Genomic DNA, 23,963 nt, shown 5'->3' on the forward strand with positions numbered 1-23,963 from the left:
TCTGTTCCTTCTGAAAAACATCACGTATTGCTGAGTTTATAAAAAAGGATGTCTGTTAATAGATATTTGTCCTGCAAACATTGCTTTGTTAGGCATTTTCTAATACTGCGAAGAGAAGCCTGTCTGTTATACATATAGTATGAATGCACATTTTACATTGCTAAACTCTATACATATATTCAAGCAAACTTTTTATTCTATGCTTTATCTTTCAGCATATTTACAACAGAATTAATTTCAGACTTATATTCATAATATCCAGCAGCAAGCACTAATTGAAAAAACAGAGTCAAAACTTCCAGTTCAGTTAATATTCAATGCAACACAAATAAATCAATTAAAATGCTGTATTATTTGAAAAAAGTGCAGATAAAAGGTACTTAAATTGTCTTATACATCCAGTTGAATACAACTAGATCTTAGACGGCTACAGCTCAGGTTTTAAGCATAAAATATTCCAAAATGTACCACCTAAATAGGCAGTAACAGAATATCAATGAATGAGACTACCCCCGACTGCAATTACTGTCTATGCAGGAATTCTAACAAGCAATAAAATCTAGCAAGCACTAAATGAAAAAACAGAGTCAAAACTTCCCATTCAGTTAATATTCAATTCAACACAAATAAATTAATTAAAATGCTGCATTATTTGAAAAAAGTGCAGATCAAAGGTACTTAAATTCTCTTATATGTCCAGTTGAATACAGCTAAATCTTAGCCGACCAAAGTTCAGGTTTTAAGCAGAAAATATTTCAAAATGTACCACTTAAACAGGCATTTACAGAATATCAATGAATGAGATTACCCCTGACTGCAATTACTGTCTATGCAGGAATTCTAACAAGCAATAAAATCTAGCAAGCACTAAATGAAAAAACAGAGTCAAAACTTCCAGTTCAGTTAATATTCAATCCAACACAAATAAATTAATTAAAATGCTGTATTATTTGAAAAAAGTGCAGATAAAAGGTACTTAAATTCTCTTATACATCCAGTTGAATACAGCTAGATCTTAGCTGGCCAAAGCTCAGGTTTTAAGCCATAACGACTGTATCCTATCACAGTAACAGTCACTATGTATAGGATGAAACTCACTGTGCCTAATATAACTACTGTCCTATCACTGTAACTGTGACTATGTATAGGATGAATCTCACTGTGCCTAATATAACTACTGTCCTATCACTGTAACTGTGACTATGTATAGTATGAAACTCACTGTGCCTAATATAACGACTATGAAACAATTGAAGCACTGTTGAAAGGAGATGCCCAACACCGGTCAGCCACAGAATAAATCCAAAGTTTATTGTATGCGAAAACTATCCAAAATACATGCAACGTTAAACGCTTATTGAAACAACGCATTTTTCGTCTAAAACTCAGACTTCATCAGACATCAATAAAACAATCTATTAATTAATTAACAATATTTATAGATGCAGGCTATTTCAAATGGTCCAACCAGGATCCAAGATCATGAATAATTAACCATGAACACTAAAAATAAACACTTTATGTTGAATGAAACATCTAATTGATTTGTATCATTTGGTGGATGATAAACAAAAATATATTACATATTGGAAGTCATAGTATGCATAATTGGAACTTCCCATCAAATTTATTACATTCATAGTTCAACACTCAAATATATATATATAAGAATGCTTCTAGATCTGTGATATATTATAGTAGATGTACACTACTATAATACATATATTTATAGAAATATATTTTAGATATGAGTGAATGTTTTGATGGGACTTGTCATTTTGGTCAAAGACCACTAGAGGGGAGTGTTAATCACAGATATAGAAGCATTCTTATATATATATATATATATATATATATATATATATATATATATATATATTTGAGTGTTGAACTATGAATGTAATAAATTTGATGGGAAGTTCCAATTATGCATACTATGACTTCCGATATGTAATATATTTTTGTTTATCATCCACCAAATGATACAAATCAATTAGATGTTTCATTCAACATAAAGTGTTTATTTTTAGTGTTCATGGTTAATTATTCATGATCTTGGATCCTGATTGGACCATTTGAAATAGCCTGCATCTATAAATATTGTTAATTAATAAATAGATTGTTTTATTGATGTCTGATGAAGTCTGAGTTTTAGACGAAAAACGCGTTGTTTCAATAAGCGTTTAACGCTGCATGTGTATTTGGATAGTTTTCGCATACAATAAACTTTGGATTTATTCTGTGGCTGACCGGTGTTGGGCATCTCCTTTCAACAGTGCTTCAGTTGTTTCTTGGTTGGTTTTGCACTGTTTCTTCTATTTATTCATGGTTAATATAACGACTATCCTACTACTGTAACTGTCACTATGTATAGGATGAAACTCCCTGTGACTAATATAACAACTATCCCTATCAGTATAATTGTGACTATATATAGGATGAAACTCACTGTGCCTAAATAACAACTACCCTATCAATGAAACTGTGACTATTTATAGGATGAAACTCACTGTGCCTAATATAACAACTATCCTATCAGTGTAAATGTGACTATGTATAGGATGAAACTCATTGTGCCTAATATAACATCTATCCTATCACTTTAATTGTGACTATGTATAGGATGAAACTTACTGTGCCTAATATTATGACTGTCCTATCACAGTAACTGTGACTATGTATGGGTTGAAACTCACCATGCCTAATATAACGTCTGTCTGTTCACTGTACTGTAAGTGTGATTATGTATAGGATGACACTCACTGTGCCTAATATAACATCTATCCTATCACAGTAGCAGTGACTATGTACAGGATGAAACTCACTGTGCCTAATATAACAACTATCCTATCAATGTAACTGTGACTATGTACAGGATGAAACTCACTGTGCCTAATATAACAACTGTCCTATCACTGTAACTGTGACTATGAAAAGGATAAAACACACTGTCCCTGATATAACGACTGTCCTTTCACTGTAACTTCAACTACTTATAGGATAAAACTCACTCTGCCTAATATAACAACTGTCCTGTCACTGTAACTGTAACTATGTACAGGATGAAACTCACTGTGCCTAATATAACGACATTCCTATCAGTGTAACTCTGACTATATATAGGCTGAAACTCACTGTGCCTAATATAATGACTGTCCTATCAGTGTAACTGTGACTATGTATATGATGAAACTCACTGTACCTAATATAACGACTATCCTATCACTGTAACTGAATATGTATAGGATAAAACTCACTGTGCCTAACATAATGACTGTCCTATAACTGCAACTGTGACTATGTAAGATGAAACTCACTGTAGCTAATATAATGACTGTCCTATCTCTGTAACTGTGACTATGTACAGGATGAACCTCACTGCACCTAATATAATGACTGTCCTATCACAGTATCTGTGACTATGTATAGGACGAAACTCAATGTGCCTAATAAAACAACTGTCCTATCACTGTAACTGTGACTATGTATAGGCTAAAACTCACTGTGCCTAACAACTGTCCTGTCACACTAGCAGTGACTATGTATGGGAAGAAACCCACTGTGCCTAATATAACTACTGTCTTATCACAGTAAGTGTGACTATATATGGGATAAAACTCACTGTGCCTAATATAATAACTGTCCTATCACAGTAATTGTGACTATGTATAGGATGAATCTCATTGTGCCTAATATAACTACTATCCTATCATTGTAACTGTGACTATGTATAGGATGAAACCCACTGTGCCCAATATAACAACTGTTCTATCACTGTAACTGTGACTATGTATGGGATAAAACCCACTGTGCCTATTATAACTACAGTCTTATTACAGTAACTGTGACTATATATGGGATGAAACTCAAGGTGCCTAATATAATGACTGTCCTATCACAGTAACTGTGATTATGTATAGGTTGAAACTCACTGTGCCTAATATAACTACTATCCTATCATTGTAACTATGACCATGTATAGGATAAAACTCACTGTGCCTAATATAACGACTGTCCAATCACTGCAACTGTGACTATGTAAGGATGAAACTCACTGTAGCTAATATAATGACTGTCCTATCACTGTAACTGTGACTATGTATAAGATGAAACTCAATGTGCCTAATAAAACAACTGTCCTATCACTGTAACTGTGATTATGTACAGGATGAAACTCAATGTGCCTAATATAACGACTGTCCTATCACAGCAACTATGACTATGTATAGGATGAAACTCACTGTGCCTAATATAACAACTGTCCTATCACTGTAACTGTGACTCTGTATACGATGAAACTCACTGTGCCTAATATAACAACTGTCCTATCACTGTAACTGTGACTCTGTATACGATGAAACTCACTGTGCCTAATATAACGACTATCCCATCAGTGTAACTATAACTATGTATAGGATGAAACACGCTCTGCCTAATATAACGAGTATCCTATCAGTGCAATTGTGACTATCTATAGAATGAAACTTACTGTGCCTAATATAACATCTGTCCGATCACAGTAACTGTGACTATGTATAGGATGAGACTCACTGTGCCTAATATAACGACTGTCCTATCACTGTAACAGTGACTATATACAGGATGAAACTCACTGTGCCTAATATAACGACTGTCTTATCACTGTAACTGTGACTATGTATAAGATGAAAATCACTGTGCCTAATATAATGACTATCCCTATCAGTGTAACTGTGACTACGTATAGGATGAAACTCACTGTGCCTAATATAATGACTATCCTATCAGTGTAACTGTGACTATGTATAAGATGAAACTCACTGTCCCTAATATAACGACTGTCCTATCACTGTAACTGTGACTATGTAAGGATGAAACTCACTGTGCCTAATATAATGATTATCCTATCAGTGTAACTGTGACTATGTATAGGATGAAACTCACTGTAGCTAATATAACGACTATCCTATCTCAGTAACTGTGACTATGTTGTTGCTGTTGGGTTTTTCGGCTTTTCCCGGTTAGGGGTCGCCACAGCGGAACTCCGGTCCGCTAATGATTGGCAGTAAATTTTTACGTGCTGAGTTGCCAGCCCTGATGCATAACCTTCAACGTAGGTACGCCCATTCACACATGTCTCCATACAGAAGACGCTCTAGCTGAGAATCGAACAGGAAAACTGTAACTATGTACAAGATGAAATTCACTATGCCTAATATAACAACTATCCTATTAAGGAGACTGTGACTATGTAGAGGATGAAACTCACTGTGCCTTATATAACTTTATCCTATCACTGTAAATGAGAGTATGTATAGGATGAAACTCACTGTAGCTAATATTACGACTAACCTTTCAGTGAAACTGTGACTATTTATAGGACGAAACTCACTGTGCATAATATAACGACTATCTTATCAGTGTAATTGTGACTATGTATAGGATGAAACTCACTGTGTCTAATATAACAACTATCCTATTAGTGTAACTGTGAGTATGCATAAGATGAAATTCACTGGGCCTAATATAATGAGTGTCCTATCACAGTAACAGTGACTATGTACAGGATAAAACTCACTGTGCCTAATATAACTGCATCCTATCACTGTAACTGTGACTATGTGTAGGATTCAGTATCCTACCACTGTAACTGTGACTACGTGTAGGTTACAGTATCCTATCACTGTAACTGTGACTACATGTAGGATTCAGTATCCTACCACTGTAACTGTGACTATGTGTAGGTTACAGTATCCTATCACTGTAACTGTGACTGTGTATATGATACAGTATCCTATCACTGTAACTGTGACTATGTGTAGGATTCAGTATCCTGTCACTGCAACTGTGACTATGTGTAGGTTACAGTATCCTACCACTGTAACTGTGACTACATGTAGGTTAAAGTATCCTACCACTGTAACTGTGACTACGTGTAGGATTCAGTATCCTATCACTGTAACCATGACTATGTGTAGGTTACAGTATCCTATCACTGTAACTGTGACTACGTGTAGGATTCAGTATCCTACCACTGTAACTGTGACTACGTGTAGGATTCAGTATCCTACCACTGTAACTGTCACTATGCATAGGATACAGTACCATACCACTGTAACTGTGACTACGTGTAGGTTACAGTATCCTATCACTGTAACTGTGACTATGTGTAGGATTCAGTATCCTACCACTGTAACTGTGACTACGTGTAGGTTACAGTATCCTATCACTGTAACTGTGACTACATGTAGGATTCAGTATCCTACCACTGTAACTGTGACTACGTGTAGGTTACAGTATCCTATCACTGTAACTGTGACTATGTGTAGGTTACAGTATCCTACCACTGTAACTGTGACTACATGTAGGATTCAGTATCCTACCACTGTAACTGTGACTACATGTAGGTTACAGTATCCTACCAATGTAACATTGACTATGTGTAGGTTACAGTATCCTATCACTGTAACTGTGACTGTGTATATGATATAGTATCCTATCACTGTAACTGTGACTACGTGTAGGTTACAGTATCCTATCACTTTAACTGTATATATGTGTAGGATACAGTATCGTACCACTGCAACTGTGGCTACGTGGAGGTTACACTATCCTACCACTGTAACCCTGACTATGTGTAGGTTACAGTATCCTATCACTGTAACTGTGACTACGTGTAGGTTACAGTATCCTATCACTGTAACTGTGACTACGTGTAGGATTCAGTATCCTACCACTGTAACTGTGACTACATGTACAATACAGTATCCTACCACTGTAACTGTGACTACATGTAGGATACAGTATCCTACCACTGTAACTGTGACTACGTGTAGGTTACAGTATCCTATCACTGTAACTGTGACTACGTGTAGGATACAGTATCCTACCACTGTAACTGTGACTATGTGCAAGTTACAGCATACTACCACTGTAACTGTGACTACGTGTAGGTTAAAGTATGCTACCACTGCAACTGTGACTACATGTAGGATACAGTATCCTACCACTGTAACTGTGACTACAAGTAGGTTACAATTTCCTACCACTGTAACTGTGACTACGTGTAGAATACAGTATTCTACCACTGTAACTATGTGTAGGTTAAGTATCCTATCACTGTAACTGTGACTATGTGTAATTTACAGTATCCTACCACTGTAACTGTGACTACGTGTAGGTTACAGTATCCTATCACTGTAACTGTGACTACATGTAGGATTCAGTATCTTACCACTGTAACTGTGACTATGTATAGGTTACAGTATCCTATCACTGTAACTGTGACTACGTGTAGGATTCAGTATCCTACCACTGTAACTGTGACTACGTGTAGGATTCAGTATCCTATCACTGTAACTGTGACTATGTGTAGGATTCAGTATCCTACCACTGTAACTGTGACTACGTGTAGGTTACAGTATCCTATCACTGTAACTGTGACTATGTGTAGGTTACAGTATCCTATCACTGTAACTGGGGCTATGTGTAGGATACAGTATCCTACCACTGTAACTATGACGACATGCTTGTTACAGTATCCTACCATTGTAACTGTGACTACATATAGGCTACAGTATCCTACCACTGTAACTGTGACTATGTGTAGGTTACAGTATCCTACCACTGTAACTGTGACTATGTGTAGGATTCAGTATCCTACCACTGTAACTGTGACTACGTGTAGGATTCGATTTCCTATCACTGTAACTGTGACAATGAGTAGGTTACATTATCCTACCACTGTAACTGTGACTACGTGTGGGATTCAGTATCCTACCACTGTAAATATGACTATGCATAGGATACAGTATCAAACCACTGTAACAGTGACTATGTGTAGGTTACACTAGCCTATCACTGTAACTGTGACTATGTGTAGGATTCAGTATCCTACCACTGTAACTGTGACTACATGTAACAGAGAAAAGGATTCAAGTGCAAACGAAATAACTCCAATTGCAAACCACACACTTGAAGGAAATCGGGCTCAGCCTCTGGAAACACCAAACTCTTTATTAATCCACAAGGAGACAAATAACTTTAACGCTAATAATTATAATGCGTTTTCGATTCGTAGTCTTCTTCAGAAAATCAAAATCAAATGGGCTAGCAACAAGGACCACTCCTTTTATACCCAGAATAATACAATAATTAATCTTGATTAATTCATTAAGCCATTAACCCTTAGACTCTTGATACTCATTCTCCCATGAAAAATTCTAATATTAAAAACTTTAATCACTCAATAAAACACTTACTTAAAAAAACATATTTTATACAAAACTTACTAGAATAACTTCAAAACCCTAATTTACTTGATAATGTATTTTTAAAAAGTGCACATATAAGTATGTAATTATACAATAAATCTTCCAAGCTTTTAACTTCATTTGAACATATTTAAATGCACTAAAATGTACTTTGGCGCCATCTGGTGTTGCAAGTGACACAAAACTACATCGATTTATAAGAACATGAGTATATTTTATTGTATTATGATACATACATTCTTAAATTAATTAATTTCATATTGAATTATATTATTTTTGCACTTTGGATGCACGTATCTTGTATTGTATTGTGTATATTTTATTCTATTTATTAATTTAGATGTTCTTAAATGGTAGTAAATGTTATGTATTTACATCTTATTTTTAGACATAAATATATATATAAGAAAGTATATTTGAATATACTTTTGTGGTTTGTTTCAACGTAGTTTTGTGTCACTTGCAACACCAGATGGCGCCAAAGTACATTTTAGTGCATTTAAATATGTTCAAATGAAGTTAAAAGCTTGGAAGATTTATTGTATAATTACATACTTATATGTGCACTTTTTAAAAATACATTATCAAGTAAATTAGGGTTTGGAAGTTATTCTAGTAAGTTTTGTATAAAATATGTTTTTTTAAGTAAGTGTTTTATTGAGTGATTAAAGTTTTTAATATTAGAATTTTTCATGGGAGAATGAGTATCAAGAGTCTAAGGGTTAATGGCTTAATGAATTAATCAAGATTAATTATTGTATTATTCTGGGTATAAAAGGAGTGGTCCTTGTTGCTAGCCCATTTGATTTTGATTTTCTGAAGAAGACTACGAATCGAAAACGCATTATAATTATTAGCGTTAAAGTTATTTGTCTCCTTGTGGATTAATAAAGAGTTTGGTGTTTCCAGAGGCTGAGCCTGATTTCCTTCAGGTGTGTGGTTTGCAATGTGACTACATGTAGGTTACATTATCCTACCACTGTAACTGTGACTATGCGTATGTTAAAGTATGCTACCACTGTAACTGTGACTATGTGGAGGTTACAGTATCTTATCACTGTAACTGTGAGTATGTGTAAGATTCAGTATGCTACCACTGTAACTGTAACTACGTGTAGGATACAATATCCTACCACTGTAACTGTGACTACATGTAGAAGACAGTATCCTACCACTGTAACTGTGACTACATGTAGAAGACAGTATCCTACTACTGTAAATGTGACTACGTGTAGGATACAGTATCCTATCACTGTAACTGTGACTACGTGTAGGTTACAGTATCCTAGCACTGTAACTGTGACTACGTGTAGGTTACAGTATCCTACCACTGTAACTGTGACTACGTGTAGGTTACAGTATCCTATCACTGTAACTGTGACTAGGTGTAAGATTCAGTATCCTACCACTGTAACTGTGACTATGCGTATGTTAAAGTATGCTACCACTGTAACTGTGACTATGTGGAGGTTACAGTATCTTATCACTGTAACTGTGAGTATGTGTAAGATTCAGTATGCTACCACTGTAACTGTAACTACGTGTAGGATACAATATCCTACCACTTTAACTGTGACTACATGTAGAAGACAGTATCCTACCACTGTAACTGTGACTACATGTAGAAGACAGTATCCTACTACTGTAAATGTGACTACGTGTAGGATACAGTATCCTATCACTGTAACTGTGACTACGTGTAGATTACAGTATCCTATCACTGTAACTGTGACTACGTGTAGGTTACAGTATCCTACCACTGTAACTGTGACTATGTGTAGGTTACAGTATCCTATCACTGTAACTGTGACTACGTGTAAGATTCAGTATCCTACCACTGTAACTGTGACTATGTGTATGTTAAAGTATGCTACCACTGTAACTGTGACTATGTGTAGGTTACAGTATCTTATCACTGTAACTGTGAGTATGTGTAAGATTCAGTATGCTACCACTGTAACTGTAACTACGTGTAGGATACAATATCCTACCACTGTAACTGTGACTACATGTAGAAGACAGTATCCTACCACTGTAACTGTGACTACATGTAGAAGACAGTATCCTACTACTGTAACTGTGACTACGTGTAGGTTACAGTATCCTATCACTGTAACTGTGACTACGTGTAGGTTACAGTATCCTACCACTGTAACTATGACTACGTGTAGGTTACAGTATCCTATCACTGTAACTTTGACTAGGTGTAAGATTCAGTATCCTACCACTGTAACTGTGACTATGCGTATGTTAAAGTATGCTACCACTGTAACTGTGACTATGTGGAGGTTACAGTATCTTATCACTGTAACTGTGAGTATGTGTAAGATTCAGTATGCTACCACTGTAACTGTAACTACGTGTAGGATACAATATCCTACCACTGTAACTGTGACTACATGTAGAAGACAGTATCCTACCACTGTAACTGTGACTACATGTAGAAGACAGTATCCTACTACTGTAAATGTGACTACGTGCAGGTTACAGTATCCTATCACTGTAACTGTGACTACGTGTAGGTTACAGTATCCTACCACTGTAACTGTGACTACGTGTAGGTTACAGTATCCTATCACTGTAACTGTGACTACGTGTAGGATTCAGTATCCTACCACTGTAACTGTGACTACATGTAGGTTGCAGTATCCTACCACTGTAACTGTGACTATGTGTAGGTTACAGTATCCTATCACTGTAACTGTGACTACATGTAGGTTACAGTATCCTATCACTGTAACTGTGACTGTGTATATTTTTTATATCCAAAAACAAGGGGTGGCCATGGGCTCCCCCTGCGGGGCGAGCGTGGCAAACTTTTTCATGTCCTTTTGGGAAAACAGATATTTGTTGAACAATGTTGAATTTAAAGACAAAATTCGTTTCTATACGCGTTTCCTTGACATTTTTATTTTATTTCATGGGGTTGATACTGATGCGGAAATTTTGTTGCAATATATGAACAAGACAACAAGTTTCCTTAGATTTACACACCAATTTTCTGTCCATGAAATTAATTACCTTGATGTTAATTTAATCAAGGACAGTATTAGTAAATGTTATCTATCTTCTGTACACAGAAAACCCACCTATTGCAATTCTCTCCTCCACTTTGCTAGTTCACACCCACTAAGACAGAAAAGATCTATTGTGAAGGGACAGGTAGTGAGGGCTGTACGTATGTGCAATACGATTGACTCTTTTAATCAAGAGTGTTGTTTCTTGAGGGATCTCTTTCTTAACAGAGATTACCCTGGTACCCTCATTGACAGTATCATTGAAGAGGTAAGGTTTAAACGATCCACTGGTTTTTACAAACCTTTACTTGATGTGAAAGTTAGTCAAGGAATTCAAAATGGGAGCCCATTTAATTGTACAAACGGACCTTTGACAGTGAGTCCAACACCTTGGGACAATGTAGTGAGAGTAGATGTCGATTACTCCACCAGTTTTATCACTACCTTTAGTGTTGATTCAAAAATGGTATGTGAAACCATCTTTAAAAATTGGCACTTCATTAGTAACGACACTTTTCTCGAAGAGAAATTGGGAGTATGCCCAAAAGTTGTATATAGGAGAGGACAAAACTTAAAAGAATTGTTACAAAGGAGACCATACATTGACCAGTTTAACAAAAACAAGGGGACAATAGTGTGTGGGGCGTGTAATTGGTGTAAATTTTTAAAACCGGGTGAAAGTTTCTGTTTGAAAGGGAGGAAATATCACATTTACCAGAGAATTAACTGTGAGACAAAATCAGTTGTGTATATTGCGTTTTCCCAACAATGTCAAGCATTTTATGTTGGTAAGACGGATCGGAAGTTGAAAGAACGTGTCTATCAACATGTTTACGCTATTAGGAATAGCAAGATTGACAACGCCCTTGCCAAACATACATTAAATAACCCAGACCATAAATTTTTGTTCATGGGTATTGACCGAATGTCACCTAGTGTGAGAGGTGGCCCCCTTTCTCTCATGTTGGAGTTACGGGAGCTGGAATGGCAAATTAGATTAGATGCCTTCAATTTACCCGGCCTCAACGAGAATTGTAATATTTCAGCTGTTCTTAGGATGAAAAGTTACATGAGATAGGTATATTTAAAAGAGTGTACTTTATGCCATATAATGCACATTTTCAATGTTATTTCATGATATGGCTTTTTAACATGGTGATACATAAATTTCTTTTGATATTTATTATTTTTGAAATTGATATTGTTATATAATGCAATACATTTTAATAAATATTATTACAAATATTATTGTAAATTTATAAATTTTGCATTTTGATATTTAATGTGTCCATAAATATGTATTTAATACGATTAGAATTTTAAGTGCTTTACCACCATGCACTAGGCACTATTGGTATACATTTTCATTGAATTTTTCTTTGATCTAAAATTTGGTTAATATTTTTATTAATTAATTTTTAATTTTTATTAACTAGTATGTATTAACTGATAACTTATTGTATGTTTCTGTTTGCTTTCAGAGTATTTACACCAGAACAGGAAATGACGAGAATTTATACAAATTCCTGTCTATATTTAAATGGTTTGGCGGTTGATACTTTGTATTTGTTCTGAGGAAGCTGCTGGCTTTTTCAGTGGCGAAAACGCATTTTCACTGAAAATAAATTAGCATTAAACACCAGCGTTTATTATTCATTTGTGGATTCATGGTGTGGCTTGGACTTGCTCCCGCACTTTATTTTGTTTTTTACTTGTTTGGTTACCAGTACTTTGTTCGTTTGTTTGTTATGGCTACTGAAGGTGCGGGTAGCCCAAGAACACCTAATATCTTCGGAAGTAGCAATATGGCTTTGGATCCACCTGGCATTGATGTTGCAGCGTTGCTTCTTTCCATCTCACAACGAATGGACCTATTAAACTCTCGGATGGATTCTTTTGAGCATGGAATCCTTAATGGAGCAGACAGAAACCGACCACTTCTTGGGCAATGTGACCGCAGCAACATGAATTTACCTTCCACTTCGGGGGGTGATGTTTTTATACCCAATGGTCAGCGTATCCCAGGCAGTGATGTTCCTACCCTGGATGGTCAACGCGCTCAAGTTTCAGCCTCTAATTCCGAGGCTATTAACAATACCAACTCTAGCCCGAGACTTGTTGGAGTTTCTACGATTTCCGACTGGATTAATAACTTGCAACAATTTTCATTTACACCAGTCGGTCCGGATGAACAACCTACTATGGGTACACACCTGCAGCCTGTATGTGTTGATACAATCATGGATAATTTAAAGAAGCTTGATATGAAATTGCTCAAACTAAAGAAATTACAACTTGAAGTTCCTTACTTCAAGCAATGTCTGAGCGACAATATTATACCGAAGGGCTTGCGAAGTTCTTTTTGCCCTTCTGGTTTCATACAGGATCCTTCGTTTTTCATGGACTTAAAAACATTGTTTGACAAGCAAGGTGTTCAATTGCTTGAATTATTGATCAAACATTATGATATAAACATCACCATGTTAACAGATGAAATTGGTCGATTAGACGACATAATCAAACTTGATTCAGATTTTTTACGATATAAATTTGATTATAATAGAATTTTTAATAGTATTGATGCACTCATGATTAAATTGAAACAAAACAAAACAAAACTAAAAAGTTGTGCAGGGATAGGATTGCTTATTCCAACCAACACGCGTACCCGAAACTTAATGTTTCCATTCCACATGAAATACCTGGAGGGGCTGATGGTTTAGACACTTTTGAGGCTTGTCAATCTGATACACCCCTTGGACCCGGGGTTAATAATGGGGACGGACTTGCACATGAAAGTAGGAATTCAACTACTAATAGGATCAAAGGTAATAATAAAGGTAGGAATGTCCAAAATAAGCAGAATCACCAAAATAATAATAGAGAGAATTTTTTAGGACCACAACCTCAGCGGACTTATTTTACCAGGAACAGGGCTCGGAACAACTGAGCCCTGATTTACCTGGTGATGTTTTTGAAAACATCGAAACCATCAATGATACACCTATTCATTTCCAAAGAGGTCCCACCATACAAACCAATTCTAAAGGTGATTTTACAGTGTACAATTTTTCAAGTATTGATTTAGAACCTGAGCTTATTGAGGTAATGGCAAGGGATAACACTTTCATTCCTAGTTCACATTTCAACCTAACTAAAACCATCATTGATTTGAAAAGTTTCGTCAGGAAACTTAATTTGAATTTACTGTTCGACCATGAAACTGGGAATATAATGCAAAGTTTAAAAATGCCCAGTGTTTTCAATCCTCCTTTGCACATAGGTTTGCGCATCTTCGAAAAAGTTTGCGAAGTTGATTTTAGACATATTAAGGAGGAATCTAGGAATGCAAGGAATTTTTCCTCTCCTAACATTAGTAGAGAACAGAGAATAGCTCTGAACAACTTTAACACATTACCGGTGGGAGCAGTGAAGCCTGATAAAGGGGGAGGGCTTGTCATTTTTGATAATGACACATACATTGAAAAAATGTTGCTGGTTCTTGATTCGCCAGCATATAGCCCTTCTTCTATAAATGAAATGAATGTTTCCTATAACAGAATTAAAGGGTATTTACGTGATATGTTTTTGGAAGGGAAGATAGATATTGACATGTATAATTTTTTGGATATCTCTTTTCCCAAGACCCCGGTCATGTTTGGAATTCCCAAGATCCATAAGGACCTTGGGAATCCACCTATGAGTGCATTAGTCGATGGAAGACTCTCTATGACATATCCCTGTGCTAGATTGATTGATTACATACTGGGCAAGTATATTAAAAATATCCCAGTCATTTGTAAGGACTCCTGGTCATTCCTCAATAATATCAATAATATTTCATTTGATGAAGGTGACAACTTCCTTACTATCGACGTTGTCGATTTATATACTTCCATTCCTCATCAGGAAGCCATAGAATGGATTGGTTTAAAACTACAGGAAATGGAAGTCATCCAAAATGAAAATGACATCATAACAGAACTTTTGGATGTCGTTCTTGGATCCAATTTCTTCATCTTTGATAATAAATTTTATATCCAAAAACAAGGGGTGGCCATGGGCTCCACCTGCGGGGCGAGCGTGGCAAACTTTTTCATGTCCTTTTGGGAAAACAGATATTTGTTGAACAATGTTGAATTTAAAGATAAAATTCGTTTCTACACGCGTTTCCTTGACGACATTTTTATTTTATTTCATGGGGTTGATACTGATGCGGAAATTTTGTTGCAATATATGAACAAGACAACAAGTTTCCTTAGATTTACACACCAATTTTCTGTCCATGAAATTAATTACCTTGATGTTAATTTAATCAAGGACAGTATTAGTAAATGTTATCTATCTTCTGTACATAGAAAACCCACCTATTGCAGTTCTCTCCTCCACTTTGCTAGTTCACACCCACTAAGACAGAAAAGTTCTATTGTGAAGGGACATGTAGTGAGGGCTGTACGTATGTGCAATACGATTGACTCTTTTAATCAAGAATGTTGTTTCTTGAGGGATCTCTTTCTTAATAGAGATTACCCTGGTACCCTCATTGACAGTATCATTGAAGAGGTAAGGTTTAAACGATCCACTGGTTTTTACAAACCTTTACTTGATGTGAAAGTTAGTCAAGGAATTCAAAATGGGAGCCCATTTAATTGTGTAAACGGACCTTTGACAGTGAGTCCAACACCTGGGGACAATGTAGCGAGAGTAGGTGTCGATTACTCCACCAGTTTTATCACTACCTTTAGTAGTGTTGATTCAAAAATGGTATGTGAAGCCATCTTTAAAAATTGGCACTTCATTAGTAACGACACTTTTTTCGTAGAGAAATTGGGAGTATGCCCAAAAGTTGTATATAGGAGAGGACAAAACTTAAAAGAATTGTTACAAAGGAGACCATACATTGACCAGTTTAACAAAAACAAGGGGACAATAGTGTGTGGGGCGTGTAATTGGTGTAAATTTTTAAAACCGGGTGAAAGTTTCTGTTTGAAAGGGAGGAAATATCACATTTACCACAGAATTAACTGTGAGACAAAATCAGTTGTGTATATTGCGTTTTGCCAACAATGTCAAGCATTTTATGTTGGTAAGACGGATCGGAAGTTGAAAGAACGTGTCTATCAACATGTTTACGCTATTAGGAATAGCAAGATTGACAACGCCCTTGCCAAACATACATTAAATAACCCAGACCATAAATTTTTGTTCATGGGTATTGACTGAATGTCACCTAGTGTGAGAGGTGGCCCCCTTTCTCTCATGTTGGAGTTACGGGAACTGGAATGGCAAATTAGATTAGATGCCTTCAATTTACCCGGCCTCAACGAGAATTGTAATATTTCAGCTGTTCTTAGGATGAAAAGTTACATGAGATAGGTATATTTAAAAGAATTACTTTATGCCATATAATGCACATTTTCAATGTTATTTCATGATATGGCTTTTTAACATGGTGATACATAAATTTCTTTTGATATTTATTATTTTTGAAATTGATATGGTTATATAATGCAATACATTTTAATAAATATTATTACAAATATTATTGTAAATTTATAAATTTTGCATTTTGATATTTAATGTGTCCATAAATATGTATTTAATACGATTAGAATTTTAAGTGCTTTACCACCATGCACTAGGCACTATTGGTATACATTTTCATTGAATTTTTCTTTGATCTAAAATTTGGTTAATATTTTTATTAATTAATTTTTAATTTTTATTAACTAGTATGTATTAACTGATAACTTATTGTATGTTTCTGTTTGCTTTCAGAGTATTTACGCCAGAACAGGAAATGACGAGAATTTATACATTTCCTGTCTATATTTAAATGGTTTGGCGGTTGATACTTTGTATTTGTTCTGAGGAAGCTGCTGGCTTTTTCAGCGGCGAAAATGCATTTTTACTGAAAATAAATTAGCGTTAAACACCAGCGTTTATTATTCATTTGTGGATTCGTGGTGTGGCTTGGACTTGCTCCCACACTTTATTTTGTTTTTTACTTGTTTGGTTACCAGTACTTTGTTCGTTTGTTTGTTATGGCTACTGAAGGTGCGGGTAGCCCAAGAACACCTAATACCTTCGGAAGTAGCAATATGGCTTTGGATCCACCTGGCATTGATGTTGCAGCATTGCTTCTTTCCATCTCACAATGAATGGACCTATTAAACTCTCGGATGGATTCTTTTGAGCATGGAATCCTTAATGGAGCAGACAGAAACCGACCACTTCTTGGGCAATGTGACCGCAGCAACATGAATTTACCTTCCACTTCGGGAGGTGATGTTTTTATACCCAATCGTCAGCGTATCCCAGGCAGTGATGTTCCTACCCTGGATGGTCAACGCGCTCAAGTTTCAGCCTCTAATTCCGAGGCTATTAACAATACCAACTCTAGCCCGAGACTTGTTGGAGTTTCTACGATTTCCGACTGGATTAATAACTTGCAACCATTTTCATTTACACCAGTCAGTCCGGATGAACAACCTACTATGGGTACACACCTGCAGCCTGTATGTGTTGATACAATCATGGATAATTTAAAGAAGCTTGATATGAAATTGCTCAAACTAAAGAAATTACAACTTGAAGTTCCTTACTTCAAGCAATGTTTGAGCGACAATATTATACAGAAGGGCTTGCGAAGTTCTTTTTGCCCTTCTGGTTTCATACAGGATCCTTCGTTTTTCATGGACTTAAAAACATTGTTTGACAAGCAAGGTGTTCAATTGCTTGAATTATTGATCAAACATTATGATATAAACATCACCATGTTAACAGATGAAATTGGTCGATTAGACGACATAATCAAACTTGATTCAGATTTTTTACGATATAAATTTGATTATAATAGAATTTTTAATAGTATTGATGCACTCATGATTAAATTGAAACAAAACAAAACTAAAAAGTTGTGCAGGGATAGGATTGCTTATTCCAACCAACAAGCGTACCCGAAACTTAATGTTTCCATTCCACATGAAATACCCGGAGGGGCTGATGGTTTAGACACTTTTGAGGCTTGTCAATCTGATACACCCCTTGGACCCGGGGTTAATAATGGGGACGGACTTGCACATGAAAGTAGGAATTCAACTACTAATAGGATCAAAGGTAATAATAAAGGTAGGAATGTCCAAAATAAGCAGAATCACCAAAATAATAATAGAGAGAATTTTTTAGGACCACAACCCCAGCGGACTTATTTTACCAGGAACAGGGCTCGGAACAACTGAGCCCTGATTTACCTGGTGATGTTTTTGAAAACATCGAAACCATCAATGATACACCTATTCATTTCCAAAGAGGTCCCACCATACAAACCAATTCTAAAGGTGATTTTACAGTGTACAATTTTTCAAGTATTGATTTAGAACCTGAGCTTATTGAGGTAATGGCAAGGGGTAACACTTTCATTCCTAGTTCACATTTCATCCTAACTAAAACCATCATTGATTTGAAACGTTTCGTCAGGAAACTTAATTTGAATTTACTGTTCGACCATGAAACTGGGAATATAATGCAAAGTTTAAAAATGCCCAGTGTTTTCAATCCTCCTTTGCACATAGGTTTGCGCATCTTCGAAAAAGTTTGCGAAGTTGATTTTAGACATATTAAGGAGGAATCTAGGAATGCAAGGAATTTTTCCTCTCCTAACATTAGTAGAGAACAGAGAATAGCTCTGAACAACTTTAACACATTACCGGTGCGAGCAGTGAAGCCTGATAAAGGGGGAGGGCTTGTCATTTTTGATAATGACACATACATTGAAAAAATGTTGCTGGTTCTTGATTCGCCAGCATATAGCCCTTCTTCTATAAACAAAATGAATGTTTCCTATAACAGAATTAAAGGGTATTTACGTGATATGTTTTTGGAAGGGAAGATAGATATTGACATGTATAATTTTTTGGATATCTCTTTTCCCAAGACCCCGGTCATGTTTGGAATTCCCAAGATCCATAAGGACCTTGGGAATCCACCTATGAGTGCATTAGTCGATGGAAGACTCTCTATGACATATCCCTGTGCTAGATTGATTGATTACATACTGGGCAAGTATATTAAAAATATCCCAGTCATTTGTAAGGACTCCTGGTCATTCCTCAATAATATCAATAATATTTCATTTGATGAAGGTGACAACTTCCTTACTATCGACGTTGTCGATTTATATACTTCCATTCCTCATCAGGAAGCCATAGAATGGATTGGTTTAAAACTACAGGAAATGGAAGTCATCCAAAATGAAATTGACATCATAACAGAACTTTTGGATGTCGTTCTTGGATCCAATTTCTTCATCTTTGATAATAAATTTTATATCCAAAAACAAGGGGTGGCCATGGGCTCCCCCTGCGGGGCGAGCGTGGCAAACTTTTTCATGTCCTTTTGGGAAAACAGATATTTGTTGAACAATGTTGAATTTAATGATAAAATTCATTTCTATATGCGTTTCCTTGACGACATTTTTATTTTATTTCATGGGGTTGATACTGATGCGGAAAGTTTGTTGCAATATATGAACAAGACAACAAGTTTCCTTAGATTTACACACCAATTTTCTGTCCATGAAATTAATTACCTTGATGTTAATTTAATCAAGGACAGTATTAGTAAATGTTATCTATCTTCTGTACATAGAAAACCCACCTATTGCAATTCTCTCCTCCACTTTGCTAGTTCACACCCACTAAGACAGAAAAGATCTATTGTGAAGGGACAGGTAGTGAGGGCTGTACATATGTGCAATACGATTGACTCTTTTAATCAAGAGTGTTGTTTCTTGAGGGATCTCTTTCTTAATAGAGATTACCCTGGTACCCTCATTGACAGTATCATTGAAGAGGTAAGGTTTAAACGATCCACTGGTTTTTACAAACCTTTACTTGATGTGAAAGCTAGTCAAGGAATTCAAAATGGGAGCCCATTTAATTGTGCAAACAGACCTTTGACAGTGAGTCCAACACCTGGGGACAATGTAGCGAGAGTAGGTGTCGATTACTCCACCAGTTTTATCACTACCTTTAGTAGTGTTGATTCAAAAATGGTATGTGAAACCATCTTTAAAAATTGGCACTTCATTAGTAACGACACTTTTCTCGTAGAGAAATTGGGAGTATGCCCAAAAGTTGTATATAGGAGAGGACAAAACTTAAAAGAATTGTTACAAAGGAGACCATACATTGACCAGTTTAACAAAAACAAGGGGACAATAGTGTGTGGGGCGTGTAATTGGTGTAAATTTTTAAACCGGTGAAAGTTTCTGTTTGAAAGGGAGGAAATATCACATTTACCACAGAATTAACTGTGAGACAAAATCAGTTGTGTATATTGCGTTTTGCCAACAATGTCAAGCATTTTATGTTGGTAAGACGGATCGGAAGTTGAAAGAACGTGTCTATCAACATGTTTACGCTATTAGGAATAGCAAGATTGACAACGCCCTTGCCAAACATACATTAAATAACCCAGACCATAAATTTTTGTTCATGGGTATTGACCGAATGTCACCTAGTGTGAGAGGTGGCCCCCTTTCTCTCATGTTGGAGTTACGGGAACTGGAATGGCAAATTAGATTAGATGCCTTCAATTTACCCGGCCTCAACGAGAATTGTAATATTTCAGCTGTTCTTAGGATGAAAAGTTACATGAGATAGGTATATTTAAAAGAGTGTACTTTATGCCATATAATGCACATTTTCAATGTTATTTCATGATATGGCTTTTTAACATGGTGATACATAAATTTCTTTTGATATTTATTATTTTTGAAATTGATATTGTTATATAATGCAATACATTTTAATAAATATTATTACAAATATTATTGTAAATGTATAAATTTTGCATTTTGATATTTAATGTGTCCATAAATATGTATTTAATACGATTAGAATTTTAAGTGCTTTACCACCATGCACTAGGCACTATTGGTATACATTTTCATTGAATTTTTCTTTGATCTAAAATTTGGTTAATATTTTTATTAATTAATTTTTAATTTTTATTAACTAGTATGTATTAACTGATAACTTATTGTATGTTTCTGTTTGCTTTCAGAGTATTTAGGCCAGAACAGGAAATGAGAATTTATACATTTCCTGTCTATATTTAAATGGTTTGGCGGTTGATACTTTGTATTTGTTCTGAGGAAGCTGTTGGCTTTTTCAGCGGCAAAAACGCATTTTTACTGAAAATAAATTAGCGTTAAACACCAGCGTTTATTATTCATTTGTGGATTCGTGGTGTGGCTTGGACTTGCTCCCGCACTTTATTTTGTTTTTTACTTGTTTGGTTACCAGTACTTTGTTCGTGTGACTGTGTATATGATATAGTATCCTATCACTGTAAAAGTGACTACGTGTAGGTTACAGTATCCTATCATTGTAACTGTGACAGCGTGTAGGATACAGTATCCTACCACTGTAACTGCGGCTATGTGGAGGCTACAGTATCCTAACACTGTAACCCTGACTACGTGTAGATTACAGTATCCATTCATTGTAACTGTGACTACGTGTAGGAAACAGTTTCCTACCACTCTAACTGTGACTATGTGTAGGTTGCAGTATCCTACCACTGTAACTGTGACTGTGTATATGATATAGTATCTTGTAACTGTAAAAGTGAACACGTGTAGGATACAGTATCCTACCACTTTAACTGTGACTACATGTAGAATACAGTATCCTACCACTGTAACTGTGACTAAGTGTAAGTTACAGTATCCTACCACTGTAACTGTGACTATGTGTATGTTAAAGTATGCTACCACTGTAACTGTGACTATGTGTAGGTTATAATATCCTACCACTGTAATTAGAAGTTATGTACCTACCATAACGTTCCATGTTAGTTGTCTTCTCTCGCCTTCTTTCTTGCTGGATGGGTTCGGAGCCGATCCTCGGCTCCGACTCGGCACTTGCTAAGCTCGAGAGCTAATTTTACCAGCTCGAGGCAACCCTATATCCCATGATGCAAGGCGGAGACTACCCAGATCTCGTTTGGTAGCTAAATAAATAGTAATATTTTCTTACAACTGAAGAGGAGGAAGAAAAATAACAATACTAAATAACATCATAATCCTCTAGAAAGGATCAACCTAATCTAGTGACACTAGAAGTTGAACAGCTAGAAAAGGGAATAACCTCTTAATGGAAGATGCATAATCTTCCCGGTCTGACCAAGCTACGGGGATGGAGGGCGGGATGCAAGAAAGAAGGCGAGAGAAGACAACTAACATGGAACGTTATGGTAGGTACATAACTTCTAAATGTTAAGTTGTCAATCTCGCCTTCATTCTTGCTGGATGGGACCGCGTCCCTAGCACCTCTATCCTGGGTGGCTCAATGGAACAGACTCTTGAGAACTGTGGAACCAAAATTTGCTCTGTCTCTGGAGGCAAAGTCTAATTTGTAATGTGAAACAAAGGTATGAGGAGAGGCCCATGTGGCTGCTACACAAATAGTGTCTATTGGAAGTCTAGCTTGAAAAGCTGGAGATGTAGCTAGAGCTCTGGTAGAATGGGCTTTTGGCTTAGAAATCAACTCTTTGCCTCTGAGCTGATAAATGTAAGTGATCACAGAAGACAGCCATCTAGATAAAGTTACCTTGGAAACTGAAAGGCCTTTCCTGTTCTCTGCATAGGATAGATACAGTTGATCAGATTTCCTAAAAAGTTTAGTTTTGTCCAGATAATATCTGAGCTGGTGGTGAACATCAAGACAATGTAACTTTTGTTCCGCTCTATCAGAATAATTCGGGAAAAACACTGGAAGATCAATGGATTGATTTAGGTTCGTCTGCGATGCCACATTTGGTAAGAAAGACGGATTAGTCCTTAGAGATACCCTATCTTTGTGGAATATTAAATAGGGAGGACGAATGCAGAGAGCATGAAGCTCAGATACTCTCCTGGCAGAAGTAATGGCGACTAGAAAAAGTGTCTTCCAAGAAAGAAATTTCAAAGAACAGGCAGCTGCAGGTTCAAAAGGGGGAAGAATCAAGGATGTTAAAATTAAATTTAGATCCCACTGTGGTGGGGGGTCTCTAATCGGAGGTTTAAGTAAAAAGATACCTCGAAGGAATGCCTTGCAAAGTTTATGTGACATAATGTTGTGGTCCAAAAGGCCTATATGAAAATTTGAAATGGCTGCCAGTTGAAATTTCACTGTGGAAGAAGAGGATCCTGAATGAAAAATCTCAGCTAGGAAGTCCAATACTGAATGAATTGGAGCAGTATAGGGGTCTATGTTCCTAGTTTTTGCCCAGAAAGAGAAACGTTGCCATTTACTAGTGTAAATCTTTCTGGTAGAAGATTTTAGGGAAGCTACTATGATATCCCGGACAGGATTAGAAATCATAGGAAGCCTGGCTAAGGATGGAAGTGGAGCAACCAAGCAGTGAGGTTGAGAGAAGGTATGGATTGGTGCAGTTGACCCAACTGGTGGGTCAGAAGATCTGGAACCAGGTCCAGATGCCATGGCTGTACCAAGAGATAATGATGTAGGAACGGAAACCATATCTGTCGAGGCCAATAAGGGGCAATGAGAATCAACTTGGCTCTCAAGGTGGTTGCTTTCTGAATTAGCTGAGGTATCAGCAGAAAAGGGGGAAAAGCATAAAGAAGTCCCCGGGGCCAATCTTGGGTTAGAGCATCTCTGAGGGGATGGCCTGGAAGGGGGAA

The sequence above is a fragment of the Protopterus annectens genome, chromosome 16.part0, assembly GCF_019279795.1.
Source record: "Protopterus annectens isolate FY-2018-M chromosome 16.part0, PAN1.0, whole genome shotgun sequence".
Lineage (NCBI taxonomy): Eukaryota > Metazoa > Chordata > Ceratodontiformes > Protopteridae > Protopterus > Protopterus annectens.